This window comes from Schistocerca americana, chromosome 9 (genome assembly GCF_021461395.2).
Source record: "Schistocerca americana isolate TAMUIC-IGC-003095 chromosome 9, iqSchAmer2.1, whole genome shotgun sequence".
Classification (NCBI taxonomy): domain Eukaryota; kingdom Metazoa; phylum Arthropoda; class Insecta; order Orthoptera; family Acrididae; genus Schistocerca; species Schistocerca americana.
The window spans coordinates 173,320,984-173,342,957 of NC_060127.1; the positions used below are offsets into that span (position 1 = coordinate 173,320,984).

At 42.1% G+C, this 21,974-nt stretch overlaps 1 protein-coding gene, 1 non-coding gene and 1 pseudogene across 2 annotated transcripts in view; all 3 read left to right on the forward strand.

Annotated features, from left to right (window-relative positions):
* Positions 1–21,974, forward strand: part of LOC124550786 — a 223,375-nt gene that overhangs the window by 29,443 nt on the left and 171,958 nt on the right. The gene's annotated exons all lie outside the window — the stretch shown is intronic.
* On the forward strand, positions 3,352–3,426 carry Trnat-ugu. The gene has a single exon. It is a non-coding gene; the product is annotated as a tRNA-Thr (tRNA).
* LOC124551541 lies at positions 6,438–6,495 on the forward strand (annotated as a pseudogene).

The window sequence follows — 21,974 nt, forward strand, 5'->3', positions numbered from 1 at the left end:
CTCAAGAAGAGAAATTTGTTAACATCGAGTGTAGATTTAAGTGTCGGGAAGTCGTTTCTGAAAGTATTTGTATGGAGTGTGGGCATGTATGGAAGTGAAACATGGACGATAAATAGTTTGGACAAGACGAGAATAGAAGCATTCGAAATGTGGTGCTACAGAAGAATGCTGAAGATTAGATGAGTTGGTCACATAACTAAGGAGAAGCTATTGAATAGAATTTGGGAGGAGCTTGTGGCACAACTTGACAAGAAGAAGGGATCGGTTGGTAGGACATGTTCTGAGGCATCAAGGGATCACAAGTTTAGCATTGGAGGTCAGCGTGGAGGGTAAAAATCGTAGAGGGAGACCAAGAGATGAATACACCAAGCAGATTCAGAACGATGTAGGTTGCAGTAGGTACTGGCAGATGAAGCAGCTTGCACAGGATAGAGTAGCATGGAGGGCTGCATCAAACCAGTCTCATATATATATCCAGCCAGCTCTCTGAGCGAACACGTTGAGCTACCGTGCCGGCATTGCCGACTGCCACGTATGGTTCCTAATACGCACCCAGGTGTCGGTCGTAAACCACAGGAATGATAGTGTAACGTAGCACTTTAATTTCTGAATGTTGTTTTTGGAGCACCACGCATATTTTGAGGGCGAGTAAATGCACCTTATATATACGTAGCGTGACGTAATCTTAATACGCAGGCAAAAAGTTTCTTATTACTAATGGATATGCTACGCTCTCTTTCAACACATTACTACGTAAAGTAACCTGCAACTAACACAGCGATAATATAGAGCATGAACTTTTCTCAGCAAATCAATCTAATGTTACACAGACAGAAAAAATGGTACAAACACCTACTTATTATTGAAATAACTGCAAAGAATTTCTCTAAATTTATCTCTCTTAGAGCTGAGTTAACTTTTAATCCCTAATATTTTTAACCAGTGGTAAAGCCTCACCTAAGTCTTGCGGTGTTAAATCTCTGAATAAATTTCATAATCCAAAATATTAACTAATATTGAAAACTGATTGTGGAAAATTCATAAAAACGCTTAGAATTATTTTCCTTTGCGAGTTAAGCTCGCAAACCGTGAAATATTCTTTAGTACACGTAACGGCGCACTCAGCGCCACCGAAACAGTCGAAGCCAGGTGGTCAATCGACAGCAATATTATTATTATCTTTAAATAAATTCGCGTGGAGGGAGGAGAAGTTTTGAAAGTAAACATCAGATATTTTCAATTAGCAGTATGTTGTAACTTTAAAGCTCATAGAGACAGCGAGCTACAGATACAGCGAACCACAGGCGAGAGAGAAAGAGAGGCGAAAAACAGAACAAACAGGGGCGAGCAGTATGACTCTTGCGCATATGTATATTACACTTGAAGTTCCATCCTTTCATGGAATATATTGAAATATCGTATTCTTTATCTCTGCCATTAATGGAGAATATTTACAATAATTGTCACAAAGTATTTTCAGACTCGACAAAATGACTCATAATATTACAGGCATTACAAAGTTGTTAATGCTTTCATGGCCACTTGTTGACAAACTGCCTACGTTCGTCTGATGATTTTACTGACTTTTCGCCAGCACGAATGACTGGCATTGTCAAAAGCTTCACCCTCCATTGCCGGTGGTGAAGTGAGGGGATGAAGCTTTGACAATGCCAGCCGCTCGGCCGGCCGCTGTGGCCAAGCGGTTCCAGGCGCTTCAGTCCGGAACCGCGCGACTGCCTCGGTCGCATGTTCGAATCCTGTCTCTGGCATGGATGTGTGTGATGTCCTTACGTTAGTTAGGTTTAAGTAGTTCTAAGTTCTAGGGGACTGATGAGCTCAGATGTTAAGTCCCATAGTGCTCAGAGCCATTTGAACCATTTTGAGCCAGCCGCTCGTGCTGGCGAAACGTCAGTAAAATCATGAGACGAACGTCGGTCGAGGAACCCGAGACAGAAGCCAATAGGCAGATTGTCATTACAGGCATTACTTTCTTAGTTTGCATTAAATTTATATCAGTTGAATAAATGGTGTAATACATTAGATAGACTTCCATGGGACGCCTCAAAGACTCTGCGACACAGAATTACGGAGTACCGTGCAGGACCTTGACTTGCTATTCGTGAAGCTGACAGAGCCGTTGGAGACATACGTGCCTCTAGTCAGACCCAGAACAACGATCGAGATTAATTTAAGGAAAACACGTCGAAGGGTGGTCCGACTTGGTGCGTCATTTATCATTCCCAAACAAATATTTTTATTTAATAACAATTGTATCATAAGCCAACTATCAGTTACCAAAATTCTTGCCAAATTCATACAACTAAGTAAGTTTTTAAATTAATACCGCAATGCATAAGGATATTTGTATTACACATAAATTACCAATGGTACTCGAAGAACATGTTAACTGTGCAATATAATGGTGGCCCAATTACAGACAGTTAATGGTTCAAATGGCTCTAAGCACTATGGGACTTAACATCTGAGGTCATCAGTCCCCTAGACTTAGCACTACTTAAAGCTACCGGCGGAGGTTCGAGTCCTCCCTCCGGCATGGGTGTGTGTGTTTGTCCTTAGTATAATTTAGGTTAAGTAACGTGTAAGCTTAGGGACTGATGACCTTAGCAGTTAAGTCCCATAAGATTTTACACACATTTGAACATTTTGAACTTAAAGCTAACTAATCTAAGGACATCACACACATCCATGCCCGAGGCAAGATTCGAACCTGCGACCGTAGCAACAGCGCGGTTCCGGACTGAAGCGCCTGGAACCACTGGGCCACAGCGGCCGGCCAGACAGTTAATCGATTAAATAAACTTGTGGTGGCACTTTGTCCGTGCGACTAGCATCACAACTGTGGACTAATCCCTCTACAGAACTTGAATGTAAGTTCAACAAATGTTAAACAAAAGACACTAAAATGCATAGATCCCCACTGAAACAGAAAGCTCCAGGTCTAGACCAAGGCAAGAAATTAGATACAAGTACATACAATGAAGCCCCCTAGAAACTGGTATAGGCATGCGTATTGAAATACAGAGATGTTAACAGGCAGAATACGGCACTGCGGTGGGCAGCGCCTGTATAAGACAACAAGTACTTATATGGGTATGGTGTCTGTTCTTTTGGACATGTCCGAAGGGGAAAGAACAGACACCATATCCATATAAGTATATAGCTCTGGCGACACCGGCCATGACCTTCTGTCACTTGGTAAGAATGTCTTCCACGAGTAATGAGTGTGTTGGGTGGAAAACTACGAATGTAGTGTGTGGACATAAAAGGGGAGAATGTGGGTCTCGCGGGAGGCGTGCGCGAGATAGTCCCTGCAGTCGCGCTATCCTCTGTGCCCGCGGTGGCTCAGATGGATAGAGCGTCTGCCATGTAAGCAGGAGATCCCGGGTTCGAGTCCCGGTCAGGGCACACATTTTCACCTGTCCCCGTTGATATACATCAACGCCCGTTAACAGCTGAAGGTATTAATATAATTATAATTAAGACAACAAGTGTCTGGCGCAGTTATTAGATCGGTTACTGCTGCTACAATGGCTTGTTATCAAGATTTAAGTGCGTTTGAACGTGGCGCTATAATCGGCGCACGAGCGATGGGACACAGCATCTCAGAGGTAGCGATGAAGTGGGGATTTTATCGTACGACCATTTCACTAGTGTATGTTGAATGTCAGGAATCCAGTAAAACATCAAATCTCCGACATCGCTGCGGCAAGAAAAAGATCCTGCAAGAACGGAACCAACGACGACTGAATAGAGTCGTTTAATGTGACAAGTGTAAATCATCCGCAAATTGCTGCAGATTTCAGTGCTGGGCCATCAAAAATTCTCAGCATGCGAACCATTCAACGAAACATCATCGATACGAGCTTTCGGAGCTGTTGGCCCACTCGTGTACGCTTAATGACTGCACGACACAATGTTCTACGCCTCACCTGGGCCCGTCAAAAGAGACGTTGGACTGTTGATGACCGGAAACATGTTGCCTGGTCGGACGAGTCTCCTTTCAGATTGCATCGAGCCGATGAACGTCTACAGGTATGGACACAACTTCTCTGTAGGAATCAGCATGGGTTTCGAAAAAGACGATCGTGTGAAACCCAGCTCGCGCTATTCGTCCACGAGATTCAGAGGGCCATAGACACGGGTTCCCAGGTAGATGCCGTGTTTCTTGACTTCCGCAAGGCGTTCGATACAGTTCCCCACAGTCGTTTAATGAACAAAGTAAGAGCATATGGACTATCAGACCAATTGTGTGATTGGATTGAAGAGTTCCTAGATAACAGAACGCAGCATGTCATTCTCAATGGAGAGAAGTCTTCCGAAGTAAGAGTGATTTCAGGTGTGCCGCAGGGGAGTGTTGTATGACCGTTGCTATTCACAATATACATAAAGGACCTTGTGGATAACATCGGAAGTTGACTGAGGCTTTTTGCGGATGATGCTGTGGTACATCGAGAGGTTGTAACCATGGAAAATTGTACTGAAATGCAGGAGGATCTGCAGCGAATTGACGCATGGTGCAGGGAATGGCAATTGAATCTCAATGTATACAAGTGCGATGTGCTGCAAATACATAGAAAGAATGATCCTTTATCATTTAGCTACAATATAGCAGGTCAGCAACTGGAAGCAGTTAATTCCATAAATTATCTGGGAGTAGGCACTAGGAGTGATTTAAAATGGGAAGATCATATAAAGTTGTTCGTCGGTAAAGCAGGTGCCAGACTGAGATTCATTGGAAGAATCCTAAAAAAATGCAGTCCGAAAACAAAGGAAGTAGGTTACAGTACACTTGTTCCCCCACTGCTTGAATACTGCTCAGCAGTGTGGGATCCGTACCAGATAGGGCTGATAGAAGAGATAGAGAAGATCCAACGGAGAGCAGCGCGCTTCGTTACAGGATGATTTAGTAATCGCGAAAGCGTTACGGAGATGATAGATAAACTCCAGTGGAAGACTCTGCAGGAGAGACGCTCAGTAGCTCGGTACGGGTTTTTGTGGAAGTTTCTAGAACATACCTTCACCGAGGAGCCAAGCAGTATATTGCTCCCTCCTACGTATATCTCGCGAAGAGACCATGAGGATAAAATCAGAGAGATTAGAGCCCACACAGAGGCATACCGACGATCTTTCTTTCCACGAACAGTAGGAGACTGGAATAGAAGGGAGAACCGATGGAGGTACTCAAAGTGCCCTCCGCCACACACCGTGGCTTGCGGAGTATGGATGTAGATGTAGATGAATCCATGGACGCTGCATGTCAGCAGGGGACTATTCAAGCTGGTAGAGGCTCTGTAATGGTGTGGGGCGTGTGTAGCAGGAGAGATATGGGACCCCTGATACGACTCTGACAGGTGACACGTACGTAAGCAACCTGCCTGATCACCTGCATCCATTCATGTCCATTGTGCATTCCGACGGACTTGGGCAATTCCAGCAGGACAATGCGTCACCCCACACGTCCTGAATTGGTTCCAGGAACACTCTTCTGAGTTTAAACAATTCCGCTGGCCACCACACTCCCCAGTCATGAACACTGTTGAGCTTATTTGGGATGCTTTGCAACGTACTGTTCAGAAAAGATCTCCATGCCCTCGTACTCTTACTCTGCAGGATTCATGCTGTGAATTCCCTACAGAACTATTTCAGACATTATTCGAGTCCAAAAGAAGTCGTCTTGCTTCACTTCTGCGTGCACGTGGGGGCGCTATAGGATATTAGGCAGTTGTACCAGTTTCTTTGGCTCTTCAGTGTAGAATGCTGGTATCCAAAGTCCATTAGCCACCTCACCACCAGGAGGGACACAGTCAAGTTAATTTTTTTCTGTTACGAACAATACTAGGGAGCTTAAGGCAAATGACGACACTTTGGTGTCATAAAACAATATTATTGTGGAATGAGTCTTCCACTCTGCAGCGGAGTGTGCGCTGATATGAAACTTCCTGGCAGATTAAAACTGTGTGCCGGACTGAGACACGAACTCGAGAACTTTGCCTTTCGCGGGAAAGTGCTCTACCAATTCAGCTACCCAAGCACGACTCACGCCCCGTCCTCACAGCTTTACTTCTGCCAGTACCTCGTCTCCTACCTTCCAAACTTTACAGAAGCTCTCCTGCGAACCCTGCAGAATTAGCACTCCTGAAAGAAAGGATATTGTGGAGACATGGCTTAGCCACAGCCTAGGGGGTGTTTCCAGAATGAGATTTCCACTCTGCAGCGGAGTGTGCGCTGATATGAAACTTTCTGGCCGATTAAAACTGTGTGCCGGACCGAGACTCGAACTCGGGTCCTTTGCCTTTCACGGGCAAGTGCTCTACCAAGAGAGCTTCTGTAAAGTTTGGAAGGTAGGAGGCGACGTACTGGCAGAATTAAAGCTGTCAGGACGCGGCGTTAGTCGTGCTTGGGTAGCTCAGTTGGTCGTACTCGCTTCGGCGGTACATATACTAAAATTGGAACGATACAGAGAAGATTAGCATGATGTCAAACCTCGTAACCGACTATGTAGTCTTAAGTCTTTTGCCGGCATGGTGGCTCAGCGTGTTCGGTCAGAGGGCTGTGTGCTCTCTGTAATAAAAAAAAAAACTGAGTCAAAGAATCAACGATCAACTTGAACGGATGTCTTGTGATGTCCGCCCAGACGAAACGCAACGACCAATATCGAAAAAAAAAAAAAAAAAATTGGTAGAGCACTTGCCCGCGACAGGCAAAGGTCCCGAGTTCGAGTGTCGATCCGGCACACAGTTTTAATCTGCCATGAAGTTTTTAATATTATTCTGCCCCCATATAGACAAATACGGCCAAGCTGGCCAGCCGCAACCCCCAAGCGTAAAAACCGGAGCAAATAGTAATACTTCACAGATTCGCCACAAAGCGGTTAGCCATAAATCAAGTTACGTACTTAAATAAACTGCCGGACTTCTAAATCACTATTAAAATGATAATGACAATTAAACCCTTATTTTTTTAGAAGCAAATCAACAACTCGGTGCTCAGTTTCCCCAAAGGCTTTCATCACACGCTACATGGATCTTGCAATAATAGATACGCTGAATAAATTACTTCCCCAAAAATCCCTAAAGCTAAGACCGCGCACGATACCAAAAAAATGACAGCAAACTACTCAGCTTGAGGCTGGAACGAGAGATCTGCAGAAACGCATGTGACACGCCACACACTGGTCTCGTGCGATGACGGGTGAGCTGCCGAAGCAGAAGGAAAATGCGTCACTGCCTCGGACTAGCAGAACAGCAACCGCTGATACAAGGCTGTCAACATATACCAAACAACATACAGCAAAACAAGTTTGATAAAAATTAACGTACTCAGCATTACTTAAACGGGCACTTAAAGGTTATTTTTAAGGAAACCAACAAATAAAACTTCAGTATAGGAGCGGCCCACTCATAAGCATTGCAAGTTAACCTTCCTAGCAATAACAAGAAATAATGTACTAAGTCATTTGAAAGAAAAGTCACACGAGAATCGAACAAGAGTAAATAAATCGAGGCATACTGTTACTGGGGCTTCTGAGGGACTAATAGACACTGTAATTTGGATACGTACCAAATGGCAGATGGCCAGTAAAAATGTACACCCGTAACCCGAATGGGGTAAGAGAGGGTGCAGGTACAAGCATACAGACACACTTGACCACACATGGGTACCTTCAGGCTGAGCGTACGCAACTTTAGTTGCAGGCAAAACCAATAACTCGACCAGGGAGGTCCATAAGGTTTACAACAAACAGTAATTACAATCGTTAGTATTAAATAATCAATGATAACAAACAATGAAACTACGAGGGTTGCCCAGTAAATAATGCCCCATATTTTTTTTCTCCAGAAGTATTTATTCCACAACAATCAAATTTACATATGTGAAAGACTGATGTTTTGTCTACTTGCTTTATTTTTCCACATAATCTCCTTCAAGTTCGACGGCCTTTTTCCAGCGAGACACAAGAGCGTGTATTCCCTGCCGGTAAAAATCTGTACTCTGCCTACGGAGCCAGGTTGTCACTTCGTGAATCACTTCTTCGTCATCGGCAAAACGTCTTCCACGAATGAAATTCTTCATTGGCCCAAACAAGTGAAAGTCTGAAGGAGCCAAATCGGGGCTGTAAGGTGGATGGGGTAACACTATCCAACCCAGTTTCGCGATGTGTTCACAAGTCCTCAAACTTGTGTGAGGACGAGCGTTATCATGCTGAATCAAAACATCCTGTGGGTTAACATGACGCCCAAGGCGCCGGAAGCGCTGCTTAAGTTTGTCTAATGTTTTGACATATGCCTTTTGGCATCACATCAATGAGAATTACGCCCTCGCAATCCCAAAACACAGTCATCATGACTTTTCCGGCTGAAGGAACTGTTTTGAATTTTTTCTTCTGTGGAGAATAAGCCTGACGCCATTCCATCCATTGTCTTTTTGTTTCGGGCTCAGAATGATGCACCCAAGTTTCATCACCTGTCACAATCCGTGACAAAAAGGCCTCCCCGTCAAAGTGAAAGCGTCGCAACAAATCGAAAGAAATGTCTTTTCTTTGGGATTTGTGATCGACAGTAAGACACCGAGGAACCCATCTTGCACACACTTTTGAGTATCCAAGCTGATTGATAATCACATCCACACTTCCTTTGCTTACTGACAACTCCAGTGCCAATTGTCGAGTCGTAATGCGTCGATCCCGTCGAATGAGAACATCAGCCCGCTGCAACATGTCAGGCGTGACAGCCGTGGGAGGCCTTCCCGACCGCGGCAAATCTCGGAGCTCCGCAGCACCGCCCTCTGATGCTTTCACCCTCTGTGCCCAGCGACCAACAGTACTCCTATCGACTGCAGATGTTCCGTAGACTTTGCACAAGCGTTTATGAATATTGCCCACGGTTTCTTCCTCTGCTACGAGAAATTCAATCACTGCACGTTGTTTATGACGGATGTCACCTGCAGACGCCATTTTAGAACATTCCTACACCACCGCTCTCTGTCGGAGGAAATTGAAACTTTGCGTACACACGCGGGAAACTTCAAATAACTCGCACCTAAAGTGTCACATTTCTAATATTTTTTATTTCGGAGAAAAAAAATATGGGGCATTATTTACTGGGCAACCCTCGTAGATTAACATTGCAAAATACTAACCTGGCACTGACAGAAACTGTACTGTATCTCCTGGGGTGGTCATGAATTTGAAATTTGTGAGTGCCATGTGATGCTAGTTATTGTATGAATAGCTGGCGCCGGGCACCAAAGAGTAATCAAATGCACTGTGTTGCAATATATTCCATGGACAATCAAGATACTGTGACTGAACTCTTTTTTTGGTCTCCTTCTGTTCTTGGACTCGAAGGAAAAAGAGCGATTGTCTGAGGTTCATCTTGCTGTAACAGTCTATGTAAGTTGTAAACGAAACTAAAATACAGTTGTTCATGACTTAAAATTAGTGTACAGTATGTAATGATTTGCAAAGCTAAACTTTTAGTGTCCTGAGTAGGCGTGGCCTTAACGGAACATTGACCATTATTAGGCGCCGTACTAGAAAATAATTAGTAATTTGCTTTCAGCTCATCTTCGGGACGTGCCGCCGGTTAGGACACTAAACTTTCTTTCAGCTATGTTATACAAATAATTGTACTTTCTAGATCCATGTTCTCTGACAACAGTGTGGTGCAAAACAGTTCTAGCTGTCATTTTTTAATTTGTAGTAGCTTTTAGTAATTTTATGTATATAACATCATTGTACTTCCTAGATCTAAGTTCTCCGACAAAAATGTGGATCAAAAAATTTCATAATGTGTATCAAAAAACCTCGCAGTCTACAATAGCTTTTTAAGTTTCTATATGTGCAACACCCTTGCACTTCCTATGGCTAATTTCTTTGACCATACCCTACATGTTTCTGTATGAGCAACATCTTTACACCTGCTACGTCTAAGTTCTTTGACCATAACCCTCATGTTTGTATGTAAACACAGTGTATTTCCGAGTGCACATCGTTATAGTGAAATATGCAGCTAAACTTTATAAAACTGAAATATGGACGTGAAAATGATATTAAGTGTGCAACTAAGTGGAAAAACTGTCACCACATAGTAACTATAATAATGACACTTCATCTTTATGTAAGTACAGATATATTTTGGACAAATGATGCCTTGCCACTAACAATTGTCCCACTTACATCTGTTTAGTATCCAGTAAACAGTTTTTTTGTGTTTATACAGTGGTCTCCAGTATGTGAGGGTACTGGTGTGTAGTATCTGTGAGTGGTTGTTCTTTGGAGGGCGACAATGCCCAGTGGCGCAGAGAGTCGCAAGCAGAGGCAGTTGTTGAGAGGCTGTGGAAGGTTTAGGCTGCGTGAGCCAAAGGTGGTTGCATAGCGAAGGATTTATCTCTATGTTTAATAGTAGTGGCACACAGTTTGAATAATACTGTGTTTATGTTTGAGCAGTGTGATAAAGGAAATAAATTAAGTTAAATTTTATTTCCTTTGTCACACTGCACAAACACTTTCTGAAATAACCGATTTTCGGTTTTTTATTCCTATTATTTCCTGTAATAAACGTGGAAATCGAACTAAAACTAAACTCCGAACAGGCCTCGGAATACACAACGGTACTGACCGACCGCCGTGTCATCCTCGGCTTATTGGCGTCACCGGATGCGGATACGGAGGGGCACGTGGTCAGCACACCGGTCTCCCGGCCGTACGTCAGTTGTCGAGACCGGAGCCGCTACTTCTCAGCCAAGTAGCTCAATTTGCTTCACAAGGGCTGAGTGCACCTCGCTTGCCAACAGCGCTCGGCAGACAGTACGGTCAACCATCCAAATGCTAGCCAAGCCAGCAGCGTTTATTTCGGTAACACGAGGGAAACGGCGTTACCACTGCGGCAAGGCCGTTGGCCTGTAAATCGAACAAAGACTGAAAAATGTTCACTCCCTCACCTTTCAGGACAAAACGAGGGTTGGAACTTTCATAGTGGCAACTTTTTATTTATAGCTCGTACAAAATAGATACGAATTTTAAAGTTTTACTGACCTTCAAAGCAGTCACCAGCATTGTGTATAAGCCGTTTCCAGCGATGTGGAAGTCGTAGGATACTCTTAGCAGTGCCAGTTGTATTGACAGTTCGAGCGGCACCCGACGAATTTGTAGCATTTCTGAAGCGACTGCCGTGAAGTGTTTCCTTCAGTTCACAAATCGAGTTGAGCTTACGAGGCCTTAAGACAGGGGAGTGCAGTAGCTGGTATAGCACTTAGCAGCCCCATCAGTCAAACAAATCAGTAACAGCTTGCACTGTACGTGCTTCAGCATTGTCCTGCAAAATGATGGTCAGGTCCTGCAGAAAGTGTCATTACTTCTGTCTTTATGCTGTTTAGTTTTGGAACACAACTTACGACCAGCTTAGAGACAGAAGTGATGACATTTTCTGCGGGACCTGATCATCGTTTTGCAGGACAATGCTCATGCACGCACAGTGCAAGCTGTTACTGATTCGTTTGACTGATGGGGCTGCTAAGTGCTATACCACCCACTGCACTCCCCTGTCTTAAGGCCTCGTAAGCTCAACTCGATTTCAAAACTGAAGGAAACACTTCACGGCGTTCGCTTCAGAACTGCTACAAATTCGTCGGGCGCCGTTCGAACTGTCAACACAACTGGCACTGCTAAGAGTATCCTACGACTTCCACATCGCTAGCAACGGCTTATACACAATGCTGGTGACTACTTTAAAGGTCAGTAAAACCTTAAAACACGCATCTATTTTGTACGAGCTGTAAACAAATTGTTGCCACTATTGAAGGGTTTTGACACCGTTCCTCACAAGCGACTATTAATCAAATTACGTGCATATGCAATATCGTCTCAGTTGTGTGACTGGATTCTCTCAGAGAGGTCACAATTCGGAGTGATAGATGGTAAATAATCGAGTAGAACAGAAGTGATATCTGGCGTTCCGCAAGGTAGTGTCATAGGCCCTCTGCTGTTCCTGATTTACATAAATGATCTAGATGATAATCTGAACAGCCCCCTTAGACTGGTTGCAGATGACTCTGTAATTTCCCGTCTAGTAAAATCATCAGACGATCAATTCCAATTACAAAATGATCTAGAGAGAAATTCTGTATGGTGTTAAAAGTGGCAATTGACACTAAACAAAGAAAAGTGCGAGGTCATCCACATGGATACTAAAAGAAATCCGATAAATTTTGGGTATACGATAAATCGCACAAAAATCTACAGACTGTCAATTCGACTAAATACCTAGGAATTGCATTTACGAGCAACTTAAATTGCATAGTTAATATTGTGGGGAATATATAATAACTTCGCTTTGTTGGCAGGACACAGAAGATGCGACAAACCCACTAAAGAGACAGCCAAAATTACACTTGTCCGTCCTCTGCTGGGATATTGCTGCGCGGTGTGGGATCCTTACCAGGTAGGATTGACGGAGGGCATCGAAAAAGTGCAAAGAAGGGCAGCTCGTTTCGTGTTATCACGCAATAGGGGTGAGAGTGTCACTGATATGATATGCGAGCTGGGATGACAGTCACTGAAACAAAGGCGGTTTTCTTTGCGGCGAGATCTATTTACGAAATTTCAATCACCAACTTTCTCTTCCGAATGCGAAAATATTTTGTTGACACCCACCTACGTAGGGAGAAATGATCATCATAATAAAATAAGAGAAATCAGAGCTCGAACGGAAAGATGTAGGTGTTGCTTTTTTCCTATGCACCATTCGAGAGTGAAATGGTAGAGGCGTAGCATGAAAATGGTTCGATGAACCCTCTGTCAGGCACTTAAGTGTGAATTACAGAGTAACCATGTAGATGTAGATGTAGAATCCTCGTAGAAGTGAAATGTTAAATGAAATCGGCAAATAAAAGAAAACTTAGTCCATCAAACGTTCACTGCTTTTCTAGAAAAATGGTATGCGTTTGACTTTCACAAAAAAATCACCAGCATTCTCCTATTCATTCTAGTTTTTTTTGAAACTGCTCAAAAATCATGTGGTAATTGGGTATCATATCATTAACTGGACTACGAATAGTCAGTGCCAAAGGTTGTAAACTGCGGTTGAAGAACTCTATTTTTCGTGTTGACTTGTTCGTTTTCAAGCGCTACGAGGAGATAAAGGCGTATTGTGTAAACACAGGCAGTAGATAAACTGCTTTCTATTTTTATTGGAACTATGAATGAGCCGTTAAGATTTACATTTTCTCCTTACATTATGTCACAAATTTACTGTGGCTTCTGCCATTTTTAATCTTTTAAAGCTTATGGATTATTCTACTTCGTTGACACTGCACTTCATTAAATACTTCCAAACTACCACTCGTACATTTCTGACGTACAACCTATGTCCGACGACTACAGTGACAGACTACGGTATAAAGCAGGTAGGGTAAGTGTTGCGCGCTGCAAGTACACGCGTAGCACCTAACACGTCACGTGGCGTGATAACAGATGCATTATTGTCTCAGTAACGCTGCATCAATTCTTATGCCATGTGTTCGTTGCTCTTTTCTGTCCTCATTATTATTAAAACAGCGCTGATCGCTTTTTCCATTTTTTATAATAACACAATATTTCAAAGCAATGCAAATTATTCTAGGAATCAAAATAACTCGTTCTTTAAAAAAAGGTTTATTTAAAAACGAAAAATTGTAAAACTCGTGCTGTAGCTAATTGATGTTTCTTTTTTTTATTTATTTTTATTTTTAGCCGGTTGTTAGTACAAAAAGAAGAATACCTGTTATAACCGAGACCAAACAAAGACCGAAGAATATCGGTTATTCATAACTAGAATACCTATATTCGTTTTAACTAGTCGGTTTTACCCATTCCTAATGGCAACGCGCACACGTCCAAATAGCAAAAGAAGCCCTCTGAGGGTAAGTTTCGAGAGAGCAATCGAACCAACAAAAGAGATAGAAGGTGCGGCAAAACCATAGTAAAAACGCATTGCTGCAAACTAGCCGCGGACAGATCATTAATATTCAGTTACCTAAACTTGTTCTTCGGATTTTAATCGTAATTCTATGCAGTGGCCCGTGAACAAAATTATCACTACACCAGACAAGGCGTCCAACCGTAGAAACTTGGGCAACCCGAGCGAAGCCGAGTCGGACCGCTGCTTGTCTACTTTTTGTGCAGCTGAATTTTTCAGTAACTTCTGAATTACCCTACCAAACTCCTCACTACAAGCAAACATCACAAATTTCGTTAGTACACTCGAGCACTGCGATATTTAAAAGATGAGGTTTTTGGCTACCTTACGCATTACAAAACTCTACCATCTGGTGAGCAAAATGTATGAGACAGGCGAAATACCCTCAGACTTCAAGAACAATATAATAATTGCAATCCCAAAGAAAGCAGGTGTTGACAGATGTGAAAATTACCGAACTATCAGTTTAATAAGTCACGGCTGCAAAATACTAACGCGAATTATTTACAGACGAATGGAAAAACTGGTAGAAGCCGACCTCGGGGAAGATCAGTTTGGATTCCGTAGAAATATGGGAACACGTGAGGCAATACTGACCCTACGACTTATTTTAGAAGCTAGATTAAGAAAAGACAAACCTACGTTTCTAGAATTTGTAGACTTAGAAAAAGCTTTTGACAATGTTGACTGGAATACTCTCTTTCAAATTCTGAAGGTGGCAGGCGTAAAATATAGGGAGCGAAAGGCTATTTGCAATTTGTACAGAAACCAGATGGCAGTTATGAGAGTCGAGGGATACGAAACGGAGGAAGTAGTGGTTGGGAAGGGAGTGAGACAGAGTTGTAGCCTCCCCCGATGTTGTTCAATCTGTATATTGAGCAAGCAGTAAAGGAATCAAAGGAAAAATTCGGAGTAGGTATTAAAAGACATGGAGAAGAAATAAAAACTTTAAGATTCGCCGATGACATTGTAATTCTGTCAGAGACAGCAAAGGACTTGGAAGAGCAGTTGAACGAAATAGACAATGTCTTCAAAGGAGGATATAAGATGAACAACAACAAAAGCAAAACGAGGATAATGGAATGTAGTCGAATTAAGTCGGGTCATGCTGAGGAAATTAGATTAGGAAATGAGACACTTAAAGTAGTAAAGGAGTTTTGCTATTTGGGGAGCAAAATAACTAATGATGGTCGAAGTAGAGAGGATATAAAATGTAGACTGGCAATGGCAAGGAAAGCGTTTCTGAAGAAGAGAAGTTTGTTAACATCGAGTATAGATTTAAGTATCAGGAAGTCGTTTCTGAAAGTATTTATATGGAGTGTAGCCATGTATGGAAGTGGAACATGAACGAAAAATAGTTTGGACAAGACGAGAATAGAAGCTTTCGAAATGTGGTGCTGCAGAAGAATGCTGAAGATTAGATGGGTAGATCACAAAACTAATGAGGAGGTATTGAATAGAATTGGGGAGAAAAGGAGTTTGTGGCACAACTTGACAAGGAGGGTGGACCGGTGGTAGGACATGTTCTGAGACATCGTGGGATCACCAATTTAGTATTGGAGGGCAGCGTGGAGGGTAAAAATCGTAGAGGGACACCAAGAGATGAATACACTAAACAGATTCAGAAGGATGTAGGCTGCAGTAGGTATTGGGAGATGAAGAAGCTTGCACAGGATAGAGTAGCATGGAGAGCTGCATCAAACCAGTCTCAGGACTGAAGACCACAACAACACAACAACAACAACAACAACAACGCATTGTGAATGATTGAGTTAAGCGGGTGGCATGTGTGAGTATTACCTAATCTTTACTTTTACAAGCGATGGTAGTAAAGCAGTAAGACGAATTGTCTACTGAAGGATGGAACAAGTGGTAGAAGCCAGTTTGTAGAAACAGGGGTGGCTGATCAGTTTCGATACTTCCGGAGAAATGCAGGAAAATGTAAAGTAATGGGATCCAACGACGTACTTTAGAGGATGGGATGAAGAGACGGAAACCTAGTTTTATAACTTTTCTAGATTTCAATAAACTCTTCTCGACAATAGAGAAAAGAACGGCAATTCATCGCGGAATCAGTCGTTTTATTACAGCAGATCCATATTTCATCTTCGGTGCTAAATCAGGTACAAGTGTAAGATAGTTAACAACGAATCGTAAATGCAAACGTAAGTACATGGCTACACACCAAATAACAACAGGTGACATACACAAGAGTCTAACATGACTCTTGAGAATGAGATTTTCACTCTGCAGCGGAGTGTGCGCTGATATGAAACTTCCTGGCAGATTAAAACTGTGTGCCGGACCGAGACTCGAACTCGGGTCCTTTGCCTTTCACGGGCAAGTGCTCTACCAAGAGAGCTTCTGTAAAGTTTGGAAGGTAGGAGGCGAGGTACTGGCAGAAGTAAAGCTGTGAGGACGCGGCGTTAGTCGTGCTTGGGTAGCTCAGTTGGTCGTACTCGCTTCGGCGGTACATATACTAAAATTGGAACGATACAGAGAACATTAGCATGATGTCAAACCTCGTAACCGACTATGTAGACTTAAGTCTTTTGCCGGCATGGTAGCTCAGCGTATTCGGTCAGAGGGCTGTGTGCTCTCTGTAATAAAAAAAACTGAGTCAAAGAATCAACGATCAACTTGAACGGATGTCTTGTGATGTCCGCCCAGACCAAACGCAATGATCAATACCGAAAAAAAAAAGTTGGTAGAGCACTTGCTCGCGAGAGGCAAAGGTCCCGAGTTAGAGTTTCGGTCCGGCACACAGTTTTAATCTGCCATGAAGCTTCATGAACTGAAATCATTGCTACATGATTGAAAGGGAAGAAAATGTGACGTCAGAGACGTGTAGCGAAATTTATTGGGATACCGGTGAATAATTAAATTATAGTGAAGTAATATAATTAAAAAACTTAAAATGTGCTGAACAATGAAACCACAGATAATGGTTGAACCATAGAGAACAAATGTCTTGTGTGGAGACGTAAGTAGCGGAACATTCAGGATAGCGTGTAATGTGTTTTTACGAGAAGCTAATGAAAGATGATCTATTTACAATTCCATAGAACAGGTTGTTTATTTCACTGCCCATAACTGTGGTACATTCATTTATTTTACTTATTTGTTCATTTTTCTGCGCCACTGGCTAGTTTCATACCTTTCACAATTCTAATGCTGCTTTATTCCAGATTTTTATTCTGTAAGCCCAGATACAGCGCTGAAAATGTGAAATGATAGTTTGGATTAACGGCCAGAAGTCCCCACCTGGGGAGTTCGGCTGCCGAATTGCAAGTCTTTTCAGATGACGCCATATTACCCGGCTTGCGTGTCGATGGTGATGAGTTGTGCTCATCAGCAAGTCCCCGAATGGAGGAAATCTCCGACCCGACCGGGAATCGAACTGGGGCCAACTGCGTGCCAGTCAAACGCACTGACCGATCAGCTAGTGGAGCCGATTAGATGCAGCGCTAAGGCATTTTTATGATCTGCATAATTTTACTTCATGCCCAGTGAGGGTACACCATATTTTATTGTACCGTTTTCATTCCTTTATATTTTAATTATTTTGGTATGTTATTTTCAAAAATGTTCAAATGTGTGTGAAATCTTATGGGACTTAACTGCTAAGGTCATCAGTCCCTAAGCTTACACACTACTTAACCTAAATTATCCTAAGGACAAACACACACACCCATGCCCGAGGGAGGACTCGAACCTCCGCCGGGACCAGCCGCACAGTCCATGACTGCAGCGCCTAAGACCGCTCGGCTAATCCAGCTACGTTATTTTACTATTGTAAAATTCACTGGTGTTTGGAATTGTAAATGGACCTTCCGCCATTAACTTGTAATGTAAAAACGCAGTAAATACTATCCTGAACTTACCACTACTGAGCGTGCTATATTTACTGAACCACACATGTGATTTGTTCTCTATTGGTTAACCATTACCTGTGGTTTTATTGTTCAGTACATTTAAAAACTTTGAAATCTGCAAATAAGACATACACAATTATCAATGCACATGCTCCCACCAATCAGAAAAATAATACTCTGAAGGACAAAGGAGAAACATAGGCATTTTGGGGTTTCCTGGATCGAGTCTTAATCACCGTTCCTTCATTAAGCATAAAAATTCTCCTTGGCGACTTTAGTGCTCAACTGGGGTAAGAAAGAAGATACAGAGATTTCATAAATGGACCAACAAAAATGGTCAAAGGTCAATTGAAACTTGTAGAAACCATAACCCGGTCTCAAAATCAACATGTTTTAAAAGGAAACCTCGCAAATTAAAAATATTGGAACACCCTAATTTCCGAAATGGCGAATGGCAACTGGACCATGTGCTCATGGATAAAATTCACCATTGTGAAATCTACAATGTCAGTTTTAAAGGGTGAAGACTCAGGCTCAGACCACTATGTTGTGAAGATCAAAATAAAATAACACCAATGGTAAAGAAAATTCTCAGGGAAAAACTAGAAGAAAATTCGACCTAACAATCTTAACAAAAAATGCGTAATACAGTAGGAAATCAGGTGAAGGATTTATCAACTATTATACGCTAGAAGAATTAACCACCAAATTAATATCCATAGCAGAATGGCTCCAATAAATTCCAGGAAGAAACACGAGTGGTTGGGAGAATGAAGAATGTGGCCAGGCATTAGAAAGAAGACACCAAGCTTGGATAAAACATCAAGCCCAAAAGCCTGGGAATCACTTCTAGAACTAATTAAGCAAAAAAAAGTCAACCCATAAAATCATCAGACAGACACAACACAAACATCTTAAAAATACCCTAGAAAAGATAGAACTTCCAGAAGAAACAGTCAAGAGATTATCACAAAACTTTGGAAGATATCTTAAAAAGTATGCGTCCCCAGTGCTGATGCTGAGAGATAAGTCAGGAAAGTTGGTGCATAGTAATCAAGAAAATGGAGAGATCCTTGCAGAGACTTTCAACAAACTTTTAAATTGTGATGACCCACTGGAAACATTTCAAGTAGATACTGAAGCACCTATTTTAACCACCCCAGGCCTAATAGATCCTCCAACTATCAATGAGGTAGAGGTCGCAATTCAGGAACTAAAGAGTTACAAGTGAAGTGGTGAAGACCATGTATTTGCAGAAATCTGGAAGAAGGCTAGAAAACCTGCAGTCATAAATCTCCACCAACATCTAACTGAAATGTGAATCACAGAGAAAATTCCAGAGCACTGTGCTTCACGAATAATCCAGCCATTATTTAAAAAAGGAGATGGTACTACCCAGATAATTACAGAGGAATAACCCATCTGGACTGCACATACAAAATTTTCTCCCACATGGTTTGCAATAGGATCAAAAACATTCTGGAAACACAACTTGGAGAATATCAAGGAGGATTTCGACCATACAGAAGCTGCTCAGACCAGATTCTTAGCCTGAAACTAATAATGGAGTGATATAAGTATAGAATCAAACAGTTGTTCATCTCATTCACAGATTTTAAAAAAGCATATGATAGTGTTCATAGACCCAAACCTAAAAATCCTTAGATCATATGGCCTCCATCGCAAACTGGTAAGACTCATTCAGCTAACTTTAACTAACAGAAATTCAAAAGTCAAGTTTAGTGGAGAAATGTCAAAAGGCTTTCACAATAAAAACAGGTCTCAGACAAGGTGATGGATTGTCCCCTTTGCTTTTCAGTGTGGGCTTCGATTACATCTTGACAATGTGGCAAAACGAAAATCCATGTAAAATCAAAATTGGAGGAAAAACAGCAATAAGAGCAAACCTCCTTGAACATGGAATGACTCAGGTGGTGTCAATGCAGCCAATCAAGTTAATAAATAAAAAATTAGAAAAGTTTTAATTACATAACTTCACTACTGTTTATTCAGTGGTGTCTCGATAGAGGGCACTACATATTTTCTTCGTATTCATTCATCTAAGACGTGGCTTCAGTTCATGTTCTGTGTCAACCAATGTTGTTCACTACATGGCAATTTGGTCTAATGTCATCTATTACTACAAGGTATGTAACTGTGTGAGAATTATGTTGGCACTTACGATTCGTTGTTAGCTGTCTTATATTTCTTCCTGACTCTCATGTTTTGTAACTTTCGGCACCGAGGATGACTGCGTAACAGTTGAAATCTAGCTCTGCTGAAATTGTACCGTTGTACTACTCAGTTCTTTAGAAAATCAGAAATTACAATCTCAACACAGTTATTTAAAGGAAATAGGAAGGCCGAATCGCTGGTGACGGACAAGCTTGTGATTGTTATCATTTTTAATTTGACTCAAATCAAACTTTATAATAAACTTCAATTCGGACATTTGCCCTCTTACTGATGCAGTATACAACTCTTCACTTTAATGAATTACATAAACACGAATAAGAATCCTATTTTGCACCTGTAATCCAAAATCATAGATAGCAGGCACGGTGAATAATCAATCATAAACAATCGCTCTTGTTTAACCATATCTCAAAAGACTAGTAACACTATACACTTCCAACCTAAAGTTACACAGCCACATAATTCCACAACTCATTAAAAGACAAAGATCTTAAAGCTTAATAAAACTGAACTGCCCACATAAAGGGCCACAGTGAAACATGCTTATACTAAAATGCAAAGTGGGCCAACTAAGGTCGCAAAACTGGCACACAGGAAAAATAACAAATTGCACATTCATTAAAGATAAACAAATGATTAACATAAGTGATAAATAAGAATGGCTAGTAATAACTCAACCAATAAAATAACTTGCAGAAACGCTAATATTACTTAACTAACGGACATAATGACTCAGAATGATTTCCAAATTGCACTTAACTTTAGAGAACAGCATTAAGACCCACAGCAGTATTTGGAAGCAATAACGCTACGGCCGGCAGGCAATACGAGCGTTCACTCCCCACGGCTTGTGCACAGCCTCACTAACAGGCGGTATATATTCATAAATAGCCCGGACGGCCTCACAATGAGCGTTCCTGACATGAATCCACAATCGCACCGACGCCAGGCAACGAGCAGACTTAACAAATGACCTGCAGCACAAATAGATTGCTATGAAAACAAAGTCAAATCACAGTCACACTGGAATATATAATTCACCATGTGATCAAAAGTATCCAAACACCTGCCTGAAAATCACTTACAAGTTCGTGGCGCCCTCCATCGGTAATGCTGGAGTGAAATATGGTGTTGGCCCACCCTTAGCCTTGATGACAGCTTCCACTCTCGCAGCCATACGTACAATCAAGTGCTGGAAGGTTTCTTGGGGAATGGCAGCCCATTCTTCACGGAGTGCTGCACTGTGGAGAGGTGCCGATGTCGGTCGGTGAGGCCTGGCACGAAGTCAACGTTCCAAAACATCCCAAGGGCGTTCTATAAGATTCAGGTCAGGACTCTGCGCAGTGGATCCTGCTGCAGTTTGGAATTCCGGTGTGCTGACGTACCTCTGCAATGCCGGGGCGACGTTATTATCATCGCCGTTGGCGGCGCATTTTGCCTGTGTACAAGTCTTTGAAAGCTATAGACATTGACCTTGCTGGCCAATTCAATAAGCAGCAGCTTATTGGTGGTCCAAATTCTTTTCTTGTACTGAGAATGCAGTTCACGTGTGATGTTAGTCCTGTCTTTGGAGGCAGTACGTGATTGACATTGCCTGTTGTATGGGGGAACCATGCAGATTATAGTGGCTTTGAAGCCTTCCTGATGCAAATATTCTTTCTTGGAAGACGTAGGGTATATCTGAAACTTCAAGATTTAGCTAAGGTCCCATATGGTACTGTCGATCCAGATAGACCCTTTGTTTTGTCTACTAGAGGAAAGAAGAAGCTGAATGCAGACAAGAACTGTAAAATAAAGATTAGTTGCGACTGTATGTTGTATTATATATACACTCCTGGAAACTGAAATAAGAACACCGTGCATTCATTGTCCCAGGAAGGGGAAACTTTATTGACACATTCCTGGGGTCAGATACATCACATGATCA